Source organism: Eptesicus fuscus, chromosome 7 (genome assembly GCF_027574615.1).
Source record: "Eptesicus fuscus isolate TK198812 chromosome 7, DD_ASM_mEF_20220401, whole genome shotgun sequence".
Classification (NCBI taxonomy): Eukaryota; Metazoa; Chordata; class Mammalia; order Chiroptera; family Vespertilionidae; genus Eptesicus; species Eptesicus fuscus.
The window spans coordinates 37,052,839-37,065,716 of record NC_072479.1 but is presented as its reverse complement, the minus strand read 5'-3'; the positions used below and the strand labels follow the sequence as shown (position 1 = coordinate 37,065,716).

At 40.0% G+C, this 12,878-nt stretch overlaps 1 pseudogene; it reads left to right on the top strand.

Annotated features, from left to right (window-relative positions):
* The first annotated feature begins 436 nt into the window (after positions 1 to 436).
* Positions 437 to 2,690, top strand: LOC103288161 (protein NipSnap homolog 1-like; annotated as a pseudogene).
* The last annotated feature ends 10,188 nt before the right edge of the window (positions 2,691 to 12,878 follow it).

Genomic DNA, 12,878 nt, shown 5'->3' with positions numbered 1-12,878 from the left:
AAGAACTTAGAAAGATGGGAGGAAAATTATTTTTTTGCATCCCCACAATACAAACCGATATATCCACATATATTTTAAAAAAACAACAACAACATTGCTGTTTCAGAGATACATGTAAATACTATTGAGTAATAAAATATAAATTTATTTAAAAGCATGAATAATTTATAAAAGCTTTTATCATTGTGTGTGTTGTCGGTCAACATTTGCTAATATTACAACATGTAATGGTTCTAATTATTTAAATTTAATACTATTCATATTTTATTATACCTTGATATTGATGGTATTAGTGACATTTGATTGTTAATAAGAATAGCCAATACATTATGTGTCAGGCACCGTTCTAACAACTTAACATATATTAACTCATTAAATCCTTACAATGACCCTATGAGGCAGAACTATTATCATTTCCAATTTATATATTAGGAAAATGAGGTCCAGCGAGATTAAGTTACCTGTCACTGAGCTAGTAGGAGGAAGAGCTGAAATTCAAGTTCAGGTATTCTGGTTCCAGAGAATGGAACCAAGCTCCTTGTTTTCACCCTCAGTCAGTTGAGAACTCAGCTATTCAATAACACATTAATGTCATTGTTTTTTATTTTTAAAAAATTATTTGTAACTCAACACTGATTCCATTTTTTATTAAAATGGGCATATTTCTAGCTATGTATAAACTGAAATGTATATGTATATGTATACCCTGACTTATATTCAACCAGGGGAGCAACTGAGATATCTATAACAACTGTTTTATGAAAAAAAAAAACAAAAAAAACAAACAATAAATCAGTGTTATGAAAAAAACTGTTATGAAAAAAAAACACAAAAAAAATAATAATGAAAACACTTCATGCTGCCTGGTCTGCCCAAAAATGCTCCTACCTAATGCGGTCACATGGTCCAAAGTAAGGTTCCATTTCTTTGATAATCATTTTGTCATTATCTTGTTGCTTTCACCTTCTTCTGCCTCCATTAGGAAATTAGCTTAAATTGCACTATTTAATTATTTTGTAAATTGAAAGGTAACAACACCACAACGACAGAAACAACAACTTATAAGGAAGTTAAATACAATAAAAACAGAATGACATGTTTCAACTTCTCACCTCTATACTTGAGTTATAGTCACACTCACATCCATGTTCCATTTTGTTGATTGAACGTTCAAGAAATTTCATTGACTCTCTGCCATGACCCAGGAATTATGTTTGGAGCTATAAATATGTGAATATAACTAAGCATGCACCAATCCTTTCAGAGGACAATCTAAAGGACTCCAGGTAGCCATTCGCTCAATTTACAACTACAGTGCAAGGTAGAGTGTTATCAATCCCATTGGAGGGACAGAATTCCACACATGTTCTGAGCCTGGAGAGAGAACTCCAAGAGAGCCAGTAATCTGATAGGAAACCTCCCTATCAACTCTCTCCCTAGGGCTCTCTAGCACTCCCAGAGCCACCAGGAACCCATGTGCAGAGCAGAAAAGCAAGGTCTCCTGGGGCCAGTTTTACGTCCTGCGACCAACTCATCTCAGTGTACAAAGGTGACCTTCTTACTCCATGTTTTCTGCTGACTCCCTACCACTTTCCCTCAGCTTCTGTCTTTCTTTAATTTGTTTCATCTTCTTTGTCTTCTTTCACATTGTCCTTCTCTTAAGGTATGCTCTTTCCTAGGAATATTTCCACAAATGTGATATTATGTTGATGTCTGTTACCATTTCAGAAAGTGGTATTTTCCCACCCTGATTCCAAATTATGAGAATTTATTCTACTTGTAAACTTATAGTCCCCTTAAACATTAAATGTTCTATATTTGATGGCCTTAAAGCTTCCTTTCTTATCCTTCTGAATCAGAATCTGAGTCAAAGATGTTGGATAAAGCCAGGTCAAGAATGACTTTAGAAAAAGTCAGGCCTCTTCAACACGGCCCTGCAGCTGTGCAGCGTCTCTGCAGCAGTATGGCGGCTGTTGTGGCTGCATCTGCGGACACTTCTATTCCAAGGACAATGAAGGCAGCTACTTTCACTCACTCTTTGTGCACAAGGTGAATCCCCAGAAGGACGCCCACTCCACCTTGCTGTCAAGAAGGAAACCAGCAACCTCTACAAAATCCAGTTTCACAGTGTGAAGCCCGAGTGTCTGGGTGCCTACAACAGCCTGGCGGCTGTGCTACCCAGCTGCACCTGGATGAGGACTACCCTGCTCGCTCCTGGGCAACTGGAACAGATGGCATGTGAAGCAGAACCAGGCAATGCACCAGGCGGCTGCCTCGCCCTCGTGGACCACACAAACAAGCTCAAAAGCAACAAGGAGTACCTGGAGGTCCCGAAAGGAGTGGAACCAGATGCTGCTCGAGTTCAGTTGCTGGAATGAGCCAAAGCCCAGAGTGGGCCCCAACATCTATGAGCTGAGAACACGTTCAAGCCAGGAACCATGATCAAGTGGGGGGACAAATGGGCTCGGGCCATCAAGTACCAGCAGGAGAACCAGAGGCAGTGGGCGGTCTCTCCTTGCAGACAGAAGAGCCGTCTCTGGGCCTATAAAGACCTGTAGTCTCGGGAAGAGACTAGAAATGCTACTTGGAGGAAGAGGGGTTGAGACGAAAATGTCTACTGCACAGTTCCCCTGGTGAGACACATGGAGACTCGGATCATGATCCCTTGGAAGATCTCACCTCTCCAGTGAGGCTGCTGCCACCTCATTCCCCTTCTCCCTCAGGGCAGCCACGGACAGAGAGCTCTCAGTCCTGTGGTCTTGGTTTTCTCTCAGATCTGGGAGGACGCTGAGGCTGATACTCAACTCAGACAATGGGGAGCTGAAGGATGACAGGGTTCTGAGGACTTGCAGCTCGGCCTGGACACTTCCCACCTTCCCTGCCCATCCCTTGCCCTGTGCTGGCAGCAGTTTTTAATTTCTCTGAATGAAGAATGGCAACCTTTTATGTCTTCTCACATTTCCCCCTAAGATTCCTCATCTCTAGGCCACCATTCTCCAATGATCACCATGGAAAAAACCTCAGTTTATCTTTAGTTGTACAAAAGGTAATGTGTCTAGTGGTAGAGGTGGGGTGGGAAGAGAAGAGGAGAAATTAGACCAGGCTCTTGGGAATTCCCTGGTCTCTACTGGGCCACCCACTTGCTGGACAGTCCAAACCAAGTCCCTTTTGCTGGGGAAAAGCCTGAACTGCCACAAGAAATAAAGGAAAACCCTTAAGTTAGCAAAGTCAGCAGGAGGTCCACCTAATTCACCCAGAAAGGCTAGCAAAAGGCAGCTGTAAAGGATCTGGAGGCAGGAAACAGAATGGAACAGAAATAAGAACCCAGAAGGTAGAACTTAGAGTTCAGAACTTAGGTTTGAACTGTAGAACTTGGAATACAGAATGGGGAAGATAGAACAGAGGTGATAGAAGCCCACTTGGGAGCGTTTCCTAATCCAGTTGGGAGGAGGCTCATCTCTTTCCCTCTACAATCAGGTTGAAAATTGAATGTGTAGTTCCAGCCCTCCTGTGGAACTGCCCTCCCTTTTCTTCCTGTGGGCACAGATAGGGGCCGGGGCCTGTATGTTCCTCACCCTGCAACCCTTTCCTCCCTCTTCACATTTGATCAGCCCAACCCTCATTCTGCTGGGCCACTGGGTATGTGGAGTGGGATAAGTGACTTTGGGGGCCTCCTCAGTGACCCCCATACCTCATGAACCTCTAGGAAGATTGATTCTGCCTCCCTTTCAGGAAAACTTATGCTGGAGTTGCTGATGGAACCCATTATATGTTTACTTTTTTTTTTTTTTTTAAGTAAGGAATCTAAAGAAAGATTTAAAGAGAAGAAAGGCACAACAACAAGACAAACACAGGATCGCCCACAGCACAGACAGATGGGAGACTTCGGAGAGACATATAATGTAGATAAATATCTACTTGAAGTGAACAGCTGCCAAGGCACTGATCTGTGTCCCTCCATAAATTCTAGAATTTTTATTTTTCTCTAAGCACTCTAACAATCATATTTATTCATTTGCAAAGCTTACATTTTGATGGAGTCCTAGTCTCTGGAGCTAAAAATATTTGTGTCTGCTTTTTTTTTCCCCCTCCCCCCATATAAAAGTAAATACTACACTTAAAGTTCAGATAAATTTTTCAGTTTAACTTCCTATGCCTTGTTTGAGAGGACAGTGTTAGTGCTGATTCTTTTACAAACGTGGCAAGGTGTGTGCTTCGGAAGTAATTCTCATTGACCTTTGCAGTGTTTAAAAGACAATGTGATCAAGTGAGAAGGTCAGCTGGATCGCAGGAGATTATGTGTGCTAGACTGAGCTTTCTCACTGGTATGTTGGCTAAGTCATTTCATCTTCCGGGCTTCAGTTTGCTCATCGATACTTAGCACATGCTATTAGGTGGGCAACAGTGTCTGCTAAAGAGAGAAAATTCTGTGTTTTCAAAGTTAGTGCATCTGACTAAGATTCTCTGGGTCTAAGATTTTTTTTAAAAAAATTGATATTTTTGTCTTCAATACAAACTGAGAGGAGGGCAGCAAGAAAAGTCATGTGAACCTTTTCTAGTGGATAAAATTGCTTTGCTCAAAAGTTGATATTGCTTCTGTTTTATAAAGCACGCCTTCTCCAGCGGCTCTCAAACATCATTGCCCTTGATCCACAGTAAAAAATACATTAAACATCACAACCTTATGCATACACATACGCTTCACAGCCTTCAGTGAAACACTTGCCCTTAGTAGCTGTGAACATACTTATGTTTTCTATCATATTCTATTTCACTCTTTCTTAGGTGTTTATCCTGGTTTCAGGACCCAGTAAAAGGTTGCAACCCACTGTTTGAAAAAAATTGCTTCATGAGGGTTTTATTAAAACTGTATATATCTTCCTCTCCTCCTCAAGTAACATATCAATCAATGCCTTGTGCTATTGTTGTGGGGAGCTTCTAGATGGGAGATCTTTACCAGGGCTGAGGGGTAGTATGGGATTCATTGTGATTCTTTTTTTGGGGGGGTGGGGGGTATCCTTTTGGCTTAAAGCTAAACGTTACTCATGGAATGACCTTTCTCTTGTATTGTTTAGAATTAATTTCCATGAGACAATGACAAAAGCCCTACCTCTTTGGTAAGGCTGACTTGTCTCAGGGTGAGAGGTGAGAGGGTAGGACAAAAAAAGAACTGGACAGAGGATTTAAGATGGCTTCTTCTGAGAACTGGGAAGTTCCCATGCCCCTATTATAAACTGAGGTGTAACATGGAGCCTTCATAAAAATGAGATAGGGTGAGGACAGAACTAGTGATGGGAGTATGCTTAGCTTTAATTTTGATTGATTAGATTTAATAGTGTTAAGTGACACAACCTTGTAAAAGTAACCCTACAATTTGTAATTGTCTCTAATGTTGGACTTTGTGTTTAGTTGGGATCAAAGCCAGTTTGTTCTTACTTTGGATTCATTCTGATGCTTTACACATACACACACACCAGCCCCAGTCCATTGGAGACCTAAAGGTCCGTATGCTATCTTTTGGCTTCCCAACTAACAAGTGAAAGTAGGTTATAAAGGGAGATTGTCAATATTTTGTGTGGCAAGAAAAGCCAGTCATTTTGCACTTGGTATGCTAAAATCTTCTTGTGCAACATAGCCACATTTAGATAAATATGAGCTTTTTCTCCTATTAAAATGATTTCCGATGTCTATAAGAATGCTTTCTTCTATAAAATGTTTCTGACCCATATTGACCCTTGTCTGTAAAACACATATTTGAAATAATATTTGAAAAAACAGTAAATAGTTTTTTGAAAATGAAAAAAAGAACATTGCTTATTCAAGCCGGTAGCAAGTCTCATTTTATAAATAACATGACATTATTTATTCAATGCAATTTCCTTTAATGCTGCAAGTATCATTATTAACCCCATTTTGTAGCCGAGAAAACAGACTTAGTGAGTGATTTGGCGGAATCACACAGGCAGTGAGCGCTGGGGGTGGAACTGAGGGGCCTCGAATGAAGGTGTTCTGATTGCAGATGTGTTTGAAATAAAAATAAAAAAACAACACAATATTTAATTTAGTAGTCTTCAGGCTTCTTCAAATGGCACCTGTAAAAAAATAAAAGCATTTTCCTGGTCAGTTTGGCTCAGTGGTTAGAGCATAGGCCCATGCACCGAATGGTCGAGGGTTCAGTTCCCAGTCAAGGGCATGTACCACTGTTGCAGGTTCGACCCCGGCCTCTCTCTCTCTCTCTCTCTCTCTCTCTCTCTCCCTCCCCATCCCTACCTCCCTTCCATTCTATCTAAAAGCAATACAAAAATATCCTTGGGTGAGGATTAAAAATACATGCACACATACATACATAAAAGCATAATTCTCATACTAGCATAAAAAAATGGCGAAGTGCAGTTGTTCCGGGCTAATTAGCTCTGCCAGACCAAACAGCGTCGTACAGTCATCAGACAATCCATTAGATCTAATTAAGGGAAATTATTTCAAGACGACTCTCGAGCCTATTTGAGAATGTTTTTGCTAAGATTTCTAAAATGCTTTAGAGCAGAGACACAGCTTGTGAACCAGAAAGAGTTCGCAGAACTAGAACTCTGCTCTGGAGAGATTAAAAATACTTGGCCGGCCCCTTCTCCTCTCCTAACTTCAGGGATCAGGTCAGCCCTAAAAGTTTTCTTTCAGCCATTAAAGTGCCCTTTTTGTATGGCATTAAAGTTATTATTTGTACTGTTAAATCCTGAGCAGAAAAATTCCTTTGAGCTTCATGCATAACATTTACTTTCCTGATACAAAGTCAGAACCATACATACTTACACACATGCACATACATACATGCATGCATGCATGCATGCATACATAAATGGCCAGCTAAAGAATTGTTAGTCCAAAGACACAAAAAATATGAACAATGAACTCTCTGCTTCTCAGATTAGACAATTAGGGCACTATAGGCCAAGCCTGCATTGTGACACAAGGTACAGCAATGTCATCTCTGTCTCCTTTCAAAGAAAAAAGAGCAGAGGTTGTCCAGAGCCTTCCTTTGACTAGGGCAGACATTCAATAATGACTCACCCATCCCTGGACTATCCAGTTTTCAAAGAGTCTCAGGTGAGGAAACCAACCAGTAGAAGACAATGGAGCGGCTGTGGGAAGCGGAGAGGAGAGGAAGCAGGAGCCAGGGGTAAACAATGGAAGGATCATTCACACTTTGCTTTTGGTCCTCCCTGACAGATGGCAAAGCTGACAGGCCAACAATCGTGGGACAGAGGTCACAGTGCACCACGAGGGACTGTGCCAAGAGCCCTGTGCAGTCCTCGATGCCCTGCTCGAATAGAAAAGCAGTGTCCTCCCCTCAGAGGAGACGTCAGACTCTCAAACAACCCTGGCCTCCTTTTCTAAGTAAAACTTTCGAGAAGCCCATGAAACCAAAAGGGCTCTGGGTTCAAAAGACATATTTCCAGAACCAAATATCAGAATTGGAGGTCCATCACAGGTGTGCTTTTGTTTGGGTTTTGGTTTGTATAAAAAGTTGTGGAAACATAAATAAGTGACGTTGGTTATAGATTCAATAAGGCATTGTTATTGGATAAAATGAAATCATATGAAGTACATGCTGCCCCAGCAAATCCAGGACAATCAGCCTTTAGGAAATCAAAATAGTAAAAATTTTTCAGATTTGCCTCACTGAAGTTTGAAATGTGAAGTTTAGTAGAGACTATTTCTACTCCCCTCAGCTATAGAGCAATAAACACAGGATCATAAACATTTTTGGGGGAAAATAATTCATATTTTCCCCTTACTCTGAATTAAAAAATGGACTCAATGAGATAAATAAAATGTATACTTTTAAAATTACTTTCAAGACTTCTTCCAGTGCCTTATACAATAGAGAATATTGTTACCTGTCTTTATTGATACATTATTTGAGAATAGGGCAGAATCTTTACTCAAAAAAGAACAAACTATTCCAACAAGTTTATATTTGAACTAGAGGCCCAATGCACAAAATTCGTGCAAGGGGCTCAGGCCCCGTGCCGCGGTAGCTGCCTCTGCCTCAGCTCCTGCAGCCGCCACGGCTTCATCCAGAAGGTCATCCGGAAAGTCGTCCAGTCTAATTAGCATATTACACTTTTATTATTATAGATTACATTTTTACTTATATACAACTTTAGAAATTTAACTTCTGTGTGAAGGAAGATAGACCTATTCATGATTCTGTGAGCTGTCCTTGTCAAAATTTCAGTGTATTCAGTTCATCTGTCTCATCTAGAAAACTCAGAAAGTCTGAGTGAGATCCCAGGGAACAAGAATCCTAGAAGAATTCAGGCCTCCTATTGAAAGACGGAGAATATGTAAAGAGATAATCAACTGGACTGTGAAGTTATGGACCACAAAAGATACTCTATACACCCAAAACAGTCTGTGGTACTCAGCCTTAAAAACTGGTAAAAATATAAGGGACAAAAATAATACCTCTTCCTCAGGTAGCTTTGGCACATAGATTAACTCAGAGATAACTAGTAGAACTCCACTCCCACAGGTGACCAAAGCTGGGAGAACTCTCATTACATCATGAACCTCTCTTGGGTAACCCTGTCCACATAATAACCTAGAACCAGTAGAGCATTAGGACGTACCTATCCTAGAGAAGCTAGTGCTAAAAAGGATACAATATCCAAAGGAGATCCTGGTTCCTGTGGTCTTGGGAACAAGCAAGAATTTCATGATCTTGGGCTGGGAGGGACAATAAATCAGAGAGTTCTCACAGACTTCTGACACTCAGCGAGTGTCAATACTACTAGCAATCATGTTCTATATGCAGTCAATGGTATAATCATTTAACCTGTATTTGTGTATTTAATCATCACCACTACCCTATCAGAAAGATAACCCTCATTTTGACAAACTAAAGTTTATCCAAGTCCAATAAGTTGGCCAAGTTCACAGACCTATGGTGCAACCAGGAGCATAACTCAGAAAGTCTGTCCGTAGACCCATGCTCTTATCCATGACACTGTATTGCACATTTCTACATCTATACATGTAGCATATACATGTGTATATGTTTATGTCTGCATATGTGTGTGTGCATGGTTGTATAGTACCATGATATTAAATCCATATAGTCTGTCATAGAAACTGCATTCGTCTAAGATACATACTTTTATGCAGCAGTACTTGGAAGTCATAAAAAGAATAAGACACAAGAAATAACAAGGTCAAAAGGTTGCCAAGCCAACCGTTTATTAGAGACTCAGAAGACCAGAGGACTCAATCTGCCCAATAAACAGAAGACTTTCCTCCAGAGAAGTCATTAACACTAATAACTGTGAGCATAGAGGATAATTCTACTTGACCAGACTTTCCCTACACTATAATTCTCTTAGTGATGTGGATTGGACTAAGGCACCGAAATGAATTTCAGCTTTGCTGAAATTAAATCACCAATTTCCCTGGTAGCCAACATTTATTAGTAGGAGATCCAAATCAGCTGATTAGAGGAGCAGTAGCCATCACTGCCCATCTGATGGGGTGTGAGAAGGGGCATCAGCGGGATATTTGGGGATAGAGCAGATCACTGAGGACCCCAGTGGCTGTCCCTCTTGTGTATCAGTGTACCCTGCTTCAAAGACATAAATAAATTGAGAAGAAGGGCTCTAGATAAATCACCTGATTCATGTCATGCTTAAACCAGTAAGACCAATAGTTTTTTGCTACACCTTTGGCATTTCCATGGCTTTTTACAGCACTGGCAGAAAAGAAATTCTATTTTGCCCAAAAATAAACTTTAGTTTAAATTAAATCTATTTCCCTGAATGTTCCATGAGCACAGAGAACTGTTTTGTGACCTCCTCATAGGGGTGCCTATTACTGGAGGCAACATGATATTATTCCTTTGTACTTTTCATAATGTTTCATTTTTGCTACATTTCTTGGGGACTTCTCTAAGGCTCTAGTGTATTTTTTTACTCCATATTAAATAAGTTTTAAAAATAATATTGAAGTAATACTTTTTCATTGTAGAAAATTGAAGAAATACTGAGAAGTCCAAAGAAGAAAAATTTAAAAACCTATTATCTCATTTTTAAGACCAAACAACTGTTTTAATGTGTGTCTTTCCAGTCTCATGCCAATGCACACATGTGTTTTTGTGACTATTTCCCCATGTGACTAACTAATTCTTACCCTTTACTACAGAGTGGTAGTCTTTAACCTAAGCCTGTGCATGGACTTCACATAGTTCATGAATTCTGTGAAATTATCTACAAAACTTTATGTAGGTACCTATGTGCTTTCTTTCCAAGAAAGGAGTTGAATGCTTTTATCAAATGCCCTAAATGGTGTATGACCTGAAAACAGTTCAAAATTTTCATTTAGCAACAATAATTTTAGTATAATATTCTACCATATTAACTACTCTTGCTATATAAATTAAACTGCAATAAACACTTGTGTAACTAAATCTTTTTGCAACACTCCAACATTTTCTTTGGGGGTGGGGGGAACCTGAGATTATAATTTCTCCAAGAATATTCACAATTGAAGGCTTTTAATATGTGTTATCAAATTATCCCATAGAACAGCAGTATCATTCAGAGTCCCGTTAGAGCTGCATGAAAATGTCTCTTTTTTCAAACAAGCATTAACAACACTTTGTCATAGCAACTGCATTGTTCTAAGGTATACACTTTTGTAGTAGTACTTGGAGGTCATAAAAAGAATGAGTCCTTTTTTTTTAACTTTTCCAATTTATTGGCTAAACTAAAATACTCATGTTTGAATTTTTTTTTTTTTTTTTTTTTGTTCGGGGGGCAGTATTTGTAATATACTAGGAAAGGTTTGAGGTACTCAGAACATACAGGAAGAATTATGTCTGTCCTGGCTGGGCATAGCTCTCTACTCCCACAGTAACATGGTGTTGAAATCAGCTCTGACCCACAGGTCTTTCAATATAAAGACTGGGACTAGCTAATCTTGTAATGATTTTTATGGTGTTGGTTTCCTAAGTGCCTACTCTTACCCTGGTGTAATTATCTTTTGTACTATTTGTCTAGGATTGTGCTTCCTATTTAACAACATCAATTGTTCTGTTTGATGTAACATCACCTACAGGCTAAGTAAGCAAATCCTCAATGTCTTTCCTCAAGATATCAATGACTCCAAGGATGGTAAGATTACTTGACATAGGCTCCACACATTAATACCAGCTTTTGTTGTTGCTGTTAATCCTCACCCGAGGATATGTTTTCCATTGATTTATTTTTATTATTATTATTATTATTTATTTTTTTTTAGTGAGAGAGAGAGTGGAAGGAGTAGTACAGACGGAGAGAAACATCGGTGTAAGAAAGACACATCAATTGGTTGCTTCCCACATGTGACCCTACCAGGGCCAGGGATAGAGCCTGCAACCTAGATATGTGCCCTTGACTGGAATCAAAACTGCGACCCTTCAGTCTGTGGGACCATTGAGCCACTGAGCAACAGGCGAAGGCTGATACCAGATCTTAGAGACCACTTCTGGGAGGATCATCAAGTAAGTTTTCTACGCAACTGCAGTAACTCTGGAACTAGACTCTGGCTGAAAAGAACATAAAATCTCACCAAAAGCAACAGAGATCAGTGACCCGGAGGCCCTGGTGGTGGATAAGAGAGTGAGCTCTTGCAGTTAGGGATCCTAGGTTTAAATCCCAACTCTTTCACTTGCTGTCTCTATAACCTTGGCAAGTACCTCCATGGGTCTAAGCTTCACTGTACTTTAAACAAACTGATAAAGGCACTTGCTGGGTGAGCATGCCAGGAGTGGCTTTCATGTGAGTGGCTGGGAAGTTGCAGTACTCCTTCTGCACAGTATTTGTGCACTCCCCATATAAAACAGTAACTTCACATTGCTCTTCTCCCCACATACTCTGTCTCCCTTTTCATGCCTAACTTTTTTCCATTACCTGTCTTACTATCTTCTATAGGACATACTTAATTGTTTGTTTTTCATCTGATAATCTCTTACTATCATGTAAACCCCACAAGAACAGGACTTTTTGCATTTTGTTCTCTGCTTCCATGCTAGCACCTTGGGGAATAAGTGAATAGGGTCATTGTGAGCATCGAGTGATTCAATGTGTCTATAGAATGTATTCGTTTCCTAGGGCTGCCATAACCAAGTACCATAATCTGACTGACAACAGAAATGTATTATCTCACAGTTCTAGAGCCTAGAAGTCCAAGGTGTTGGCAGGATTGGTTCCTCCTAGTGAGGGAGAATCTGTTGCATGCCTCTCTCCTGGTTTCTACTGGTTTTCTGGCAATTACTGGGGTTCCTTGGCTCATAGATGCACTACCCAGTGTCTGCCTTCACCTCCACATGGTGTTCTCTCTGTGTGCATGTTTGTCTCTGTGTCCAAATTTCTTCACTTAAAATAAGGACACATTCATATTGTATTAGAGCCTACTCCAATAATCTCATCTTAACTTGATCATGTACAAAGATTCTATTTTCAAATAAAGTTACAGCCATAAGTATTGGGGTTAGGACTTCAATATTTTGAGGGAAGACACAATTCAATCCCAGCACTCCATTGGCATTCAATAACTATCAACTCTTCTTATATGGTCACATTATGGCATCACTAATCTTAAGAGAAAACTAATTTGGTCTATCATGACAGGTTCTCACAAGTCACTATGATGTAACTTCACTCTGAGGAGATACTAACCAGACTTGCTGTACCCCACCCCCTTGGTATGACTCTGACTCTGAGTAATGACCCATGGGGAGAAGAGGCAGTTATGAAATTGAAGCCTTTGCCATCATTGCAAACCCATTATTTTATAGCCAAGAAAGGAGAGGCTGAAAGGCAATGACTTCTGTGAAGCCTTACAATTTG